The following is a 14,664-nucleotide window of genomic DNA, read 5'->3' as shown; positions in this document are numbered from 1 at the left end:
CTGTTTATTAATTAACTTTGCTTTCAAAGATTTTAGAAAGGCAGGGCAGGATGGATAAAGTTCTTTCACAGTTTGGGTCTATAGTCATGGCCAAAAGTTTTGAGAATGGGAAAATTCATATTTGTGTCAAAGTCTGCCGCCTCAGTTTGTATGATGGCAATTTGCATATACTCCAGAATGTTATGAAGAGTTATCAGATGAATTGCAATTAATTGCAAAGTCCCACTTTGACATGAAAATGAACTGAATCCCTCAAACATTTCCACTGCATTTCAGCCCTGCCACAAAAAGGACCAGCTGACATCATGTCAGTGATTCTCTTGTTAACACAGGTGTGAGTGTTGATGAGGAGGCTGGAGATCACTCTGTCATGCTGATTGAGTTTGAATAACAGACTGGAAGCTTTGAAAGCTTCCTCTGTCATCCATGGTTACCTGCAAGGAAACATGTACCGTCATCATTGCTTTGCACAAAAAGGGCTTCACAGGCAAGGATATTGCTGCCAGTAAGATTGCACCTAAATCAACCATTTATCAGATCATCAAGAACTTCAAGGAGAGCGGTTCAATTGTTGTGAAGACTTCAGGGCACCCAAGAAAGTCCAGCAAGCGCCAGGACCATCTCCTAAAGTTGATTCAGCTGCGGGATCGGGGCACCACCAGTACAGAGCTTACTCAGGAATGGAAGCAGGCAGGTGTGAGTGCATCTGCACAGCGAGGAGTCAGTGTCACTGTAAAAGAAAATGTTCAGTTAGAATAGTTTCACATATAAGCCCTGTATCAACAGGTATAATAAACATATATATATATATATATAGAGAGAGAGAGTACAGGGAACATAAGGTTGAATATATTATTATGAACTGCTAGATCTACTGTCTCTTTTATATTATGTTTTATATTATGACAGACCAGCTAGATCTACTGTCTTTATTATAACAGACCAGCTGTATCTACTGTCTCCATTTCACATTGGCCATTGTTGTGGGCCTGCCCTCCCCTCAACAGCAGGGAAATAGGCTATTTCATGTGGGTTGGGGTGGGGTGGCAGACACACGCATCTCACATTTCATGACATTACATGTTTATATGTTGCTTCTAAAATAAAAAAAAAATCACAAATAATATTTTATATGATTAATTTCAAACAAGGGCATTAGCATGATAAGAACTTACCAGTCCAAAACAATGTCCTCTCCCGTTCAAAAAATATTCCTCCACAATCGCTAAATGAATCGTCCTACAACAATCTCTCTCATTTTCCCAATCAATTTATTCTAAAATTGTGTGTACATCTGTATATATAGACTTAGATTTAGTTTTCCCTGACTTAGTCGCCATAATGATTGATATATAAACAGCTGAATCTGCGCGTTTACCAAACAATGCAGTGCGTAATACAGTGGGGCAAAAAAGTATTTAGTCAGCCACCAATTGTGCAAGTTCTCCCACTTAAAAAGATGAGAGAGGCCTGTAATTTTCATCATAGGTAAACTTCAACTATGACAGACAAAATGAGGAAAACAAATCTAAAAAATCACATTGTAGGATTTTTAATGAATTTATTTGCAAATTATGGTGGAAAATAAGTATTTGGTCACCTACAAACAAGCAAGATTTCTGGCTCTCACAGACATGTAACTTCTTCTTTAAGAGGCTCATCTGTCCTCCACTCATTACCTATATTAATGGCACCTGTTTGAACTTGTTATCAGTATAAAAGACACCTGTCCACAACCTCAAACAGTCACACTCCAAACTCCACTATGGCCAAGACCAAAGAGCTGTCAAAGGACACCAGAAACAAAATTGTAGACCTGCACCAGGCTGGGAAGACTGAATCTGCAATAGGTAAGCAGCTTGGTTTGAAGAAATCAACTGTGGGAGCAATTATTAGTAAATGGAAGACATACAAGACCACTGATAATCTCCCTCGATCTGGGCCCCACGCAAGATCTCACCTTGTGGGGTCAAAATGATCACAAGAACGGTGAGCAAAAATCCCAGAACCACACTGGGAGACCTAGTGAATGACCTGCAGAGAACTGGGACCAAAGTAACAAAGCCTACCATCAGTAACACACTACGCCGCCAGGGACTCAAATCCTGCAGTGCCAGAAGTGTCCCCCTGCTTAAGCCAGTACATGTCCAGGCCCGTCTGAAGTTTGCTAGAGAGCATGTGGATGATCCAGAAGAAGATTGGGAGAATGTCATATGGTCAGATGAAACCAAAATATAACTTTTTGGTAAAAACTCAACTCATCGTGTTTGGAGGACAAAGAATGCTGAGTTGCATCCAAAGAACACCATACCTACTGTGAAGCATGGGGGTGGAAACATCATGCTTTGGGACTGTTTTTCTGCAAAGGGACCAGGACGACTGATCCGTTTAAAGGAAAGAATGAATGGCCATGTATTGTGAGATTTTGAGTGAAAACATTCTTCCATCAGCAAGGGCATTGAAGATTAAATGTGGCTGGGTCTTTCAGCGTGACAATGATCCCAAACACACCGCCCGGGCAACAAAGGAGTGGCTTCGTAAGAAGCATTTCAAGGTCCTGGAGTGGCCTAGCTAGTCTCCAGATCTCAACCCCATTGAAAATCTTTGGAGGGAGTTGAAAGTCCGTGTTGCCCAGCAACAGCCCCAAAACATCACTGCTCTAGAGGAGATCTGCATGGAGGAATGGGCCAAAATACCAGCAACAGTGTGTGAAAACCTTGTGAAGAGTTACAGAAAACGTTTGACCTCTGTCATTGCCAACAAAGGGTATATAACAAAGTATTGATATAAACTTTTGTTATTGACCAAATACTTATTTTCCACCATAATTTGCAAATAAATTCATAAAAAATTCTACAATGTGATTTTCTGGATTTTTTTCCATCATTTTGTCTGTCATAGTTGAAGTGTACCTATGATGAACATTACAGTCCTCATCTTTTTAAGTGGGAGAACTTGCACAATTGGTGGCTGACTAAATACTTTTTTGCCCCACTGTATGTGTTTCTCCTTCCGGTATGAAACTTCAAAAGCGAATGACTCTCATTTACGCTGGAGCTTACTACATGGCTTGGTCTTGCAACACATAAACATGACCTATTGCCATTTAGCTCAGCTCATTGGCGATCTTCCAAAATTTCAACCTGAAAAATAACAAACATCACATAAAGGTAGACTCAGCGTGAAGCGAACCCATGCACGTGCGCAGATACTGTGTGAGAGCGAAGTCTTGCATCTCTCTCATTTCAATATCTATGGTGCTACTTGTGGCAACGTCATTTTGCTGAGTCTATCTTTAATGCACAAGACATATCTAGCTTTAATGTAGGAGTAGCAATGCTTTTTGATGAAATCGTGAATTAATCAAACAGGCCTGAGCTGCGCATCGGGCTGTCACTCACAAGCCCAGCATGGAATAATGCCATAAGCAACAACCACTTAAACAACCTGTGGTAGCCTGTCACTGTCACCAGTAGCAATGACAACAACAGTGACACATCAAAGGTGACAGGCTCGTGGTGCTGAAAGGACACCGACCGTGATCTGCGCACTCTGTGTAGGACAACTATTTTTGTAAAACACATAGAGAGCAGTCACACACAGCATACTGATAAAAGCCACACATTTAAAATAAGCCAGTAGGCCCCCAATAACAAATACACAACCATTTTAAGTATATCCAAAATCGAAATGTACAACTATTACTTCCCATTGCAAACATACTTTTAACACGTTCCATACACAAATGTTTCACACAAGTTATTTTCAAAGAGATAGCTAACAGCTGCAAAAACAGTAAGCTGCAAATCACCAAATCATGATAATTTGATACTTCTTGTTGAAAGTTAATCTTGAAGGGTGTTAACAAATGAGCAAAAACAACCTCTTTGATAACACTTGTGGCTGCAGCTGCTATACACTACAACAAAAGGTAGCTAGAGACCAGGATTATTCAGTCTTTTCTTGCCCAGGGACCCTGTAAATTAGATATCTCTTTAATCCATTTTAAATTCAGGCTGAAACTCCACAAAATGTGGAAAGAGTCTGGGAGTGTGAATACTTTCTGAAGATACTGTTTTTAGTAAACATATTAACATGCACCATTAAATGGAATGTATTCAACGAAACAGGAAACAACTACTGCATGTGTAAATTGCTTTGGAATAATGTTGCTCTTGACTCGGTTTCAAATGAATAGTGGAATTTGACTACTGTAGGTGTTTCCACATACTCACTTCCTCCATATTAATACACTGTTCTTCAATCTCTTATCTTCTGTCTAGGTCAACATATAGGCTTTTTGTCTTTAGGTTTTGTGTGTATGCTGTACTATACTGTAAAACAGTGTATATGTATATAAACAGTTTTTATGCTGTCCTGTGTGTGTGTGTGTGTGTGTGTGTGTGTGTGTGTGGACCTGACATGGTCATAATTGAATCATGAATTCACAGGTGGGTTCCTCATTAACGGGTGGCACCTGCGAGCATTTGTTATTGTGCTGTTAAGCTCAGCTCTTCAGAGTATTCAAGGCAAACAGACTCATTAGGGGTGTATTCACTTGGAACAACTTGGAAGCAAACGGAACGAAACTGGGAGGGACCTACCTGAATTTGTCCAATAGAAACCGTAGTTTCCGCTGCAAACTTTTCCTTCTGTGCAAAATGTTTTGCTACAGTACGCAACTAATGAGTACACCCCATGTCTCATCTTGACCAGGTGACAGTATTCACGTACAAATGTGTTGTGGTAATTATTTGCCTGATAAGGCTTTATTACAGGCTTATCACTGGTGATGCATAGCTTTGTTCTGTGTTGATCCCTGGTACTTGGTTGAGAACCTAATCGGTTTGCATAGGTGGGTTAGCTGACAACCTAACAATGTTCATGCTTCAGTGGTGCAGAAGTCCGTGAGATGTTGTGATTCTGGATAGCCAGTTAGCTACCAACAATGACAAACTGCCATGTAGGGAATCGTAAGTGACTCTTTCAGCTGGTTTCATCTTGTTCTTGATACCATGTCTTGTTTTGAGGTGTTTTGATGAATTTCATGACAATTAAATGCTTATGATAATATGGCAAAAATTCTCTAGCTAGCTAACCAACAACTGTAACAATGTATTTCAGACAACAAGTGTTCATTGTGCAAATGTATTTGTTTTCAATAAATATTGGAGACGAAATATACACTGAACAAAAATATAAACGCATCATGCAACAATTTCAAAGATTTTACTGAGTTACAGTTCATATAAGGAAATCAGTCAATTTAAATCAATTCATTAGGCTGTAATCTATGGATATCACATGACTGGGAATACAGATATGCATCTGTTGCTCTGAGATACCTTTAAAAAAAGTAGGGGCATGGATCAGAAAACCAGTCCGTATCTAGTGTGACCACCATTTGCCTCATGCAGCTCGACACATCTCCTTCACATAGAGTTGATCAGGCTGTTGATTGTGGCCTGTGGAATGTTGTCTCACTCCTCTTCATTGTCTGTGTGAAGTTGCTGAATATTGGCGGGAACTGGACATGTTGTGCATGTCGATCCAGAGCATCCCAGACATGCTCAATGGGTGACATGTCTGGTGAGTATTCGGGCCATGGAAGAACTGGGACATTTTCAGCTTCCAGGAATTGTGTAGCGATCCTTACGACATGGGGCTGTGCATTATCATGCTGAAACATGAGGTGATAGCGGCAGACGAATGGCACGACAATGGGCCTCAGGATCTCGTCATGGTATTTTTCTGCATTCAAATAGCTATCAATGAAATGCAATTGTGTTCATTGTTCGTAGCTTATGCCTGCCCATACCTTAACTCCACCTCCAGCATGGGGCACTCTGTTCCCAAGGTTGACATTAGCAAACCACGACGACCTACCATCTGCCCGGTACAGTTGAAACTGGGATTCATTCGTGAAGAGCACTTCTCCAGTGTGCCATTCAACTGGCCATCGAAGGTGAGCATTTGTCTACTGAAGTCGTTTACGATGCCGAACTGCTGTCAGGTCAAGACCCTGGTGAGGATGACGAGCATGCAGATGAGTTTCCCAGAGACTGTTTCTGACAGTTTGTGCAGATATTCTTTGGTTGTGCAAACCCACAGTTTCATCAAGACGATCCTGCAGGCACAGAAGCCAGATGTGGAGGTCCTAGGCTGGCGTGGTTACACATGGTCTGCGGTTGTGAGGCTAGTTGGACATACTGCCAAATTCTCTAAAATGACGTTGGTAGAGAAATTAACATTCCATTCTCTGGCAACAGCTCTGGTGGACATTCCTGCAGTCAGCATGCCAATTGCATGCTCCCTCAACTTGAGACATCTGTTACATTTTAGTGACCTTTTATTGTCCACAGCACAAGGTGCACCTGTGTTATGATCATGCTGTTTTATCAGCTTCTTGATATGTTTGATATATTTTATTTCAGCTCATGAAACATGGGACCAACACTTTTTTCCTTTTTTTATATTTTTATTCAGTGTGGTTTACATGTTGTCAACAATCTAAGTCAACCCTGTGTCGTGTCTTTGGCTATGCCGGATTAAGTGATATGACATGCTATTCTATAAAATAATTTCTCTGTAATTAATATTACCTGATTGAGCTAATCATGTAAATGTAATTAACTAGAGAGTCAGGCACCACAAAATAATATTTATAGAGCTGTTATCTCCCGAATAAACTCTTAAAGACCTAGTAATATTTTACAACAATAGCAGTCAATATTAATCGTCATCTTAATTCAGTCTCAACTAAGAATGTACAACTTCAGATATCTGCACGAACCCTGGCTAACAAGTTGAATCAGCAAAACAAAATTGGGTTTAAATAATTATTTATTTACTAAATACCTAGCTAATCACACAGAATTACACGTACACATAATTAAATCATAACTTTATTACAAATTACGTCATAAAAGAAAACGTCCCTAGCGGGCGGAACAGATCTGACAACTTGTTACACAAAAGAAAAGGGGCTGGGTTTGAGTGAAAGAGCGGGAAGACTGAGGAACAAAGGGAAGAAGCTGTGCTATCGTAAATACAGTATGTTATGCATTCTAAATTACCGCCCATTTGGAAAAGGAAATGCAATAAATATTTACTCCGAGCTGCGCTTCGGTAGGTTGGTGGTAGATGGAAGGCCATGTTGCTCAATCGAGTCCTTTGAAGAATGTCTCTGGTTGACAATTGAATACGTTGTAGTAATGTTGTTAGGTGATAGGCAGGATACTCCGTCTGTTCCTTCCTAACCCTCTTTTGCATCTGCTGTTGCTAACTCAACGGCTAGGAGGTATCACTTCTATAGTGAATAAGATTTCAAAGTTCATACCATTCGCAACCAAAGCTTTGGTTTCATTCTGTAGTTATTATCTGAACCATTCTGACATCGGACTGTCGTCCTACATCCTCAGAACAGAAGGTTATATTATCGTCAAGGGCTTATATAGGAAGGGAGAGGAGGGCTTGTTCGAAAAGTTTTATAGCCCATGTCCCTTCACTGATTGAGCAGAGCCTTAACTTATGAAAACCCAAATCTCACATTTTAGAAGCTATAATCACATTTCATCCCATCACAAATAATATCATATTCAAACATTTAAATTGAACAACAATTCCATGTGAATCCGATAACTCTGATGTGTAGACTTTCCACTGTAGAGTTTGTCATCTTATCATTGATGAGAATGTCTCAGATGACAACCGAACTAACATCATATTCATTAAGTACCACCGCACATGTTCAATTGTTCGGATTACCAGAATATAGTTCATTTCCCCCCACCTTCTGATGTTCCCAGAATCTCTATGTTAACCAAGGGTTTTGCAAATGTAACCTCAGTAGGGTAGAGAGAGGAAAAGGGGGAAGAGGTATTTATGACTGTCATAAACCTACCCCCAGGCCAACGTCATGACACCTATCTGTTTTGCCCCATAGTTCCACACGTGTTAGGTTGTTTCTTAAGAAACAAAACCATCTATACCATCTACTATTTGGGATGTTAGTCCTTGGCTTTCACCAAGGGATAGCAGCTGAATTTTACATATAATGTCAAGCTACATTTATCTCCATGTGCCAATGAGTTGGCTATGATTAGTGATTGGGGGGAAAATCGATTAGTTACATATCGGAATATTATTTTTTCATAGCTCGTTCTACATCTTTTTATAGGGAGCCAATTTGTTTTCAGCACTTATAACCATGTCTGAACAAAACTTGTTGTCCCTTTGCAGCAGACATGTTTGAGCAATTTGTTTGGAACATCGAATCGCAATAAAATCACAGTATCGAATCACAATACATAGAATTGTGAGAATCGCAATACACACCGTATCGGCACATAAGCATCATCATAATATCATATCGTAAGGTCCCTGGCAATTCCCAGCCCTAGCTAAGATGTGACCATCCAGCCACTAATTGCTCTTTCAAGTTAAGCTACTTCTGAAAGAAAAAATACTGTAGCAGAGACTGTTTTATAGATTCTGTCTCACATCTACCATCGCTGGGGGAAATATGTTTGTAGATTGTATTTGGGTGAAGGGAAGTTGTAGGCTATTCAATACTTTTGACAGTCAGATTTGCATGAAACCAACCAAACAAACAGGGTCATGGGTTAATATTTTCCTCGAATCTTATCTCGTTAGTGGTGAGTTCTGAGCCTATTTATCTGCCAAGATTGAAGATGTGATATCCCTCTGTGACATCAGCAAATACTCTTTCCCAGGGGCCAGCGTGTTACCTCTACTATCTGTATTCAGACACCATGACACAACACACAGATTTGTGACTTGCTGTTCCGAACCCACTGTCTTCAACTATTAAGCCTGGCAGATTGATTAAAGCACTGACGGTTCCTCCACCACTGCTTTCTGATCTCATTAGGCCATTACATCATTCATTATCTCATGAGGAAATTTCAAAAGGTTGAAGATGAACACTTCAATGTCAGTGTCCAGAGATGTTTTTTTCCTGGTATTAAGGGAGGAAGGTTGAAATGAAGTCAAGGAGAGAGAGAAATCACATGGAAAAGACCCCTGTTGATAGGGCTGGAAGCTGTTTAAAAAACAGTGGAAAATTGGCCAATTCAACTGTCGCAAGCTGTGCTTGTGGAAGATGGTTAGTTAATACCACAACAGAGAAATGTTAACTAACACTAAAATTATTGCTCCAATGAACTAAATTTGGCTGGCTTCTAACTTAAGGAAAAGCTTTTACTAACTAAAACTACTCTAGTCTTTTGGCAAACTGACCTTAGACTGGCAAATTGTACCTCTATAAGGTCACTGTACTCTCCAGTTATCTTAGTGGATTCATTACTTCCTACAGAAGGCCCAAAGACACGTGCATTGTTTTCAGAATCCTGTAATTGACCTTAATTGCCAATTTCCCCTCAAAAACAGGATAAATGCAATCATACAGCAGGTTTGATTTGATTGCTTATTCTCATTTGTATTGAAAACCTCAGATAATTTGACTGTATATGGGTTGTCATCTATCTTGTTTGAGTTTGTCAAAAGTACCAATGGCCTTGTGCGTTATCATGAAAGAAGGAAGCTTACTTATTTTTACGACTTACTATTTTGCAGCCAAGATGGAAGCCTGTTCAGTGTTCCCTTTCCTACAAAGTAGGCTATTTTATTTATTTCCTAGAAGACTAAAAAGCTATACCCCTATCAGGCCCGTATAGTATGAATTGTAGATACTTTCAAATATCCTCTTCTTTGAAGGCTCAGTCTTTTCATGTATTCTATTGTGAAATTTTTACAATTGAGGGTTTGCTGAAAGACTAAAGAGAGACCTTATTCCACGTCTAAGTCACTGTTCCCATACATCTTGCTTATAGACTAGCCTACATGCCTGAGACTAACTCAATGACTTTCCTGGCTACTGAATGCTATGTAGAACTTCGATCATGAGGCTACAGTACCAATATTTCAAATGTTAATCTAATTTTGATTGATCAACTGCACATACTGTACAGAAACAATTAAAAACAATTTAATGCAGGTTACTGCAAACATTTTTTGAAAGTTAATTTAGCGTAATATTGAATGAGGTACATTGGAGTTAATGTAGGAGGCGCTAATGATGTGAGCCTCAACCACTTGTCAAATAAGTGACCGTGTGGTTGATTCATCGACGTGTGAAAATGCTGTCAGTGTCAGATAGTTTCCAACAAGTATGTCTAAAAGTTTGTTTTAAGAGGTGTCCTGACCATACAGCATTTAAAGAATCTGGACTTACTGTAGGCCAAAATATTTTGCCAACAGTAGTGCAAACCTCTCAGTAAAGTGAAACCTGCATTGCTGATGCTAAGAATGTAATCTCTAAACTCCTACTCATTCCCAGCATCTCCTCTGCCAATCAAGTTGTCCAAAAATGTAACCGATCCCCAGCATAGGCCGCTTTAGCTGGTTGCTCTCGCTCCACAGTACTGGAGAACCTTCACGTAAAAAAAACCCTGAACAAAGAGACTTTGTCTCTGCTTCTATAAGTAGCTTCTGTGTTCTATGAGACTGCAGGTGTTGTCGAAAGCCTTCAAGGCAGTTTCACACACAGGCCTACTACATACAAACGAGTAGGCCTATACCTGAATAGAATTGTGAAAACAGTCTGTTATTGTAATATGAAAAGTATTCCAACACATCAGAACACTCAACCTAATGAAAGGCCTCAGGAAGCCTAGTTCATGTTTGCTATAACCAGTATTACGTGTTTGTGTGTGTGTCTGAACTTTCTCTACCCAACAGTGTTGAACTGCAGCTGCTTGCTGTTAATTTTCACCCTGGTATCGCCAACTTGTCAAGCATGTTCGGTAAAATGCATTCTATGTGGCTTTGTGGGGCAGGTAGTAGGCTAGGTGATACAGGTGAGAGAATAGTGTTCACACGTTTTATTCACCATTGTTCTCAGAAGGTAATGTTCCGTAATGGAATATTACCGTTTCAAATAAAGCATTGTCCCAGAAAAGCAAAAACACCCAGAGGGAAGGAGGAGGGGAAAGCAAACAAAAGGTTGGCCTGAATATGTTTCCATGACTGGAATGTCATTTTGACATTCTTACTTGTAATGTTGGTTGTGGTGGCTTATGTTGATTCAACATGTTCAAACAAATATACTTTAGGCATAGAAAGAGGGAACATGGTACGCTCACTGTTGAAATGTGCTCTATATGCAAACAGACTGTCTATATAATGTATCTATATGGCACAAATAAGCCTAGCTTACTGGTTCAAGTTTAGTTACCTTAGTAACGTTTTAAATGCATACCTGTTTGAGTTGTGGTGATAAGACTGTGTGGCCTAGGTGAGACGTTAAAACAATTAGTTCTATAACAGGAGCTGACCCGTTTTCAAATCCCCATGAGCCCTCCCCAGTGTGTTTTCTACTATGTGCATCCAGCTCCCTGCGCTATGTTTACTGTGCACTTTTTGACTGGTTGCCTGTGTTTCCACCACTTGACAGTGTGTCCTTTTCAACAAAACAAATGAAATTTTCCAATGATATCCATTGTTCTTAAAGGATGAATAAGGTAAATGGATGGAGATCAGATCTTTTTGTGTTTTGCAGACACACGCTAGCTCAGAATGGGTGGGGTTCAGGGACTCCGTTCAAGCCAGAGAGCGATAGAGAGACCAAGAGGGAAGGAGGAGGAGTCTGAGAAAGAGAGAGCCTTGTTCAGAGGAACTGCTGCAGAGATGTTCTTTCTCTCTCAGAGCCACATGTGTTTTGTGATTAGAGCAGGTGAAGAATGAAGAGGAGGCACAGGGGAGATAGGGGTAAGTCATATGGCACAGGTGTTTATGCATACATAATTATTTCTATCTCCGACCGGGAACTTTAGAACCTGGAGGAATGAATGTGACTCTTCAACATTCCAACCAATGGTATTATAGTTTAGACTTTTCCTTTAAATTCAGTTTAGTTAGGTTTAAGATCTGATGTACTTGTTTTTTTGTGTTAGGGACCGGAAGTAGCCTGTGTGTTTAATGTTAGAAGACATTTATGTATAGTGTTTTGATTTTGGGGGGGATGTAAGGTTTTGCCACTGTGGAGCAGTAATACACACTTTGATGGGTCATAGGTTAGGTTATTGTTCAAGGGGGGGCTGAACGCATTGATTCCACGTATTTTTCTGCTTCACATTAAGAAAATTTATATTTGGGTCTTGGAGGTGTGGTTTGATGTGGGTGTGTTATGTTCACTATATCGTACCCTGGCAATTAATGTTTGTCCCTCCTTGAGTCACCACATCCACAGCATAGCCAATACCACTTCCTCAAAATAGTCAGAATTAATCCAAGATAAACCAATAAATCTGTAATTTATTTTGATGTTTTGCAGTGGATGTGTTAGCCGCACAATTTTACATCTATCTCAGGTGTTTGGTGCAGAATTTCTGAAGTAAAAAGACGTGCATGGATAACCTAGTCAGTGCACTGCAGACAGTATTGATTCCGCTTCTGCTGTCTGTGCTTAGAACTGATTTCTGAGAATATGTCATCAACTTTATCAGCAAGCTGTCGACCTATTGTAAATAAAGCACAAGCAACACGCTGTTTCAGTGCCCAAAATCACTAGCTAGTGAGCTAAGTTCCATCTATGTTTGTCAATGAAACTACATAGTAATTGCTAGCAGGCACATTGAGCAGGCAGGCTGATCAATATACAATATATGTCTATACGACAATGAGACAAAATAAGGAAGTGGATAGAATGATATGATTATCAGTCAAATTAACAAATGTATATAATATTGATTACTATGTACGGTGCCTTCAGAAAGTTTTCATACCCCTAGACTTATTCCACATTTTGTTGTTACATCCTGGAACCAAACATCTAAAATTTGGACTTGTCAGACCAAAAGACATCTTTCCATCGGTCTAATGTCCATTGCTCGTGTTTCTTGGCTCAAGCAAGTCTCTTCTTCTTATTGGTGTCCTTTTAGTAGTGGTTTCTTTGCAGTAATTTGACCATGAAGGCCTGATTCACACAGTCTCCTCTGAACAGTTGATTTTGAGATGTGTTTGTTACTTGAACTCTGACAAATTTATTTGGACTGCAATTTCTGAGGCTGGTAACTCTAATGCAGCAGAAGTAACTCTGGGTCTTCCTTTCCTGTGGCGGTCCTCTTGAGAGTCAGTTGCATCATAGCGTTTGGTTTTTGCGACTGCACTTGAGGAAACTTTAAAAGTCCTTGACATTTTTCGGATTGACTGACCTTCATGTCTTAAAGTAATGATGGACTGTAATTTCATTTTGCTTATTTGAGCTGTTCTTGCCATAATATGGACTTGATATTTTAACAAATAGGGTTGTCTTATGTATACCACCCCTACCTTGTCACAACACAACTGATTGGCTCAAACGCATTAAGAAGGAAAGAAATTCCACAAATGAACTTTTAACAAGGCACACCTGTTCATTGAAATGCATTCCAGGTGACTACCTCATGATGCTGACAAACCTTTGACTGGTTGTGTGTGTTTGCGCTTTTGTTTGTACAGTGTACTGTTAATTTGTCAAAGATACGTTTCTGTATAGTTTTAGTTTTTCAAATGGGTTTGTGAATAGTTTTTATTTCAGTTTATGAACATCTTTCATTAGTAGTTTCGGTTTACTATAACCTTGCTTCCAACAACATGTTTGTCAGCGAGACTGTCTATTGTTTCTTTGTCAACCAGAGTCTGAGGAAAGTTTATATTGACAATAATCTGTAGCTCTATATTTTTGCTGTGTCTATTTGGCCTGAATTGGTTAGTCTCATCCCTGAAACATACGTTTTAGAATTGTGAATGAGTCATTCTACTACTGGCGCCCTGTTTGTGTACTTGGCATGCTTTGGGGGGAAAGGTTAAACTCTGGTCACAGACACAGCCTTTTGCTTTTCTGCCTTGTTAGTTACTAAGTGGTGTAAAGAACTTAAGTGAAAATACTTGAAAGTACTTCTTAAGTTGTTTTTGGGGGTGTCTGTACTTTACTATTTATATTTTGGACAACTTTTACTTCACTACATTCCAAAAGACAATTATGTACGTTTTGCTCCATACATTTTCCCTGACACCCAAAAGTACTTGTTACATTTTGAATGCTTAGCTGGACATGAAAATCGTCCAAGAAAACATCCCTTGTCGTCCCTACCGCCTATGATCTGTCAGACTCCCTAAACACAAATGCTTTGTTTGTAAATTATGTGTTGGAGTGTGCCCCTGGCTATCCGTGAAAAATAAAATACAACATTGTGCCATCATGTGTTTAATATAAGCAATTTGAAACAATTTATACTTAAGTATATTTAAAACCAAATAATTTTAGACTTTTACTCGGGTAGTATTTTACTGGGTGACTTTTACTTTTACTTGAGTAATTTTCTATTCAGGTATCTTTACTTTCACTCAAGTATGACAATTGAGTACTTTTTCCACCAATGTCGTTACTCTTCCATTCCACGGCCAAACCTCGACGGGAAGAATTTACAGCATGAAGCAGTATGGTTGGACTATGTATCATTGATGCGTTTTCCACTTGTCCTTGTTTCATTTTGTGATCCAAGTAATTTTTTCCAGCATCAGAAATGTCAGCGTTCTGCCATGTAGTCTGGTTTCTGGCCACTAGTTTTATTTATGAGGGGCTATAGGCCTAAAAACATC

General features: G+C 39.5%; 1 protein-coding gene across 2 annotated transcripts in view; it reads left to right on the top strand.

The window, feature by feature from the left end:
- The window catches only part of LOC109889944 (phosphatidylcholine:ceramide cholinephosphotransferase 1), a 52,895-nt gene that overhangs the window by 15,213 nt on the left and 23,018 nt on the right, over positions 1–14,664 (top strand). Inside the window, exon 1 of one of the 2 annotated variants that reach the window (XM_020481797.2) lies at positions 11,671–11,790. The exons of the other annotated variant lie outside the window; for it this stretch is intronic. The gene's annotated coding sequence lies outside the window, so the exon portion shown is untranslated. Of the gene's footprint in view, positions 1–11,670; positions 11,791–14,664 lie in introns of those variants that run through there. 2 annotated transcript variants of the gene reach the window in all.

This window comes from Oncorhynchus kisutch, linkage group LG4, assembly GCF_002021735.2.
Source record: "Oncorhynchus kisutch isolate 150728-3 linkage group LG4, Okis_V2, whole genome shotgun sequence".
NCBI lineage: Eukaryota > Metazoa > Chordata > Actinopteri > Salmoniformes > Salmonidae > Oncorhynchus > Oncorhynchus kisutch.
This window is presented reverse-complemented; position numbering and strand designations above follow the sequence as displayed.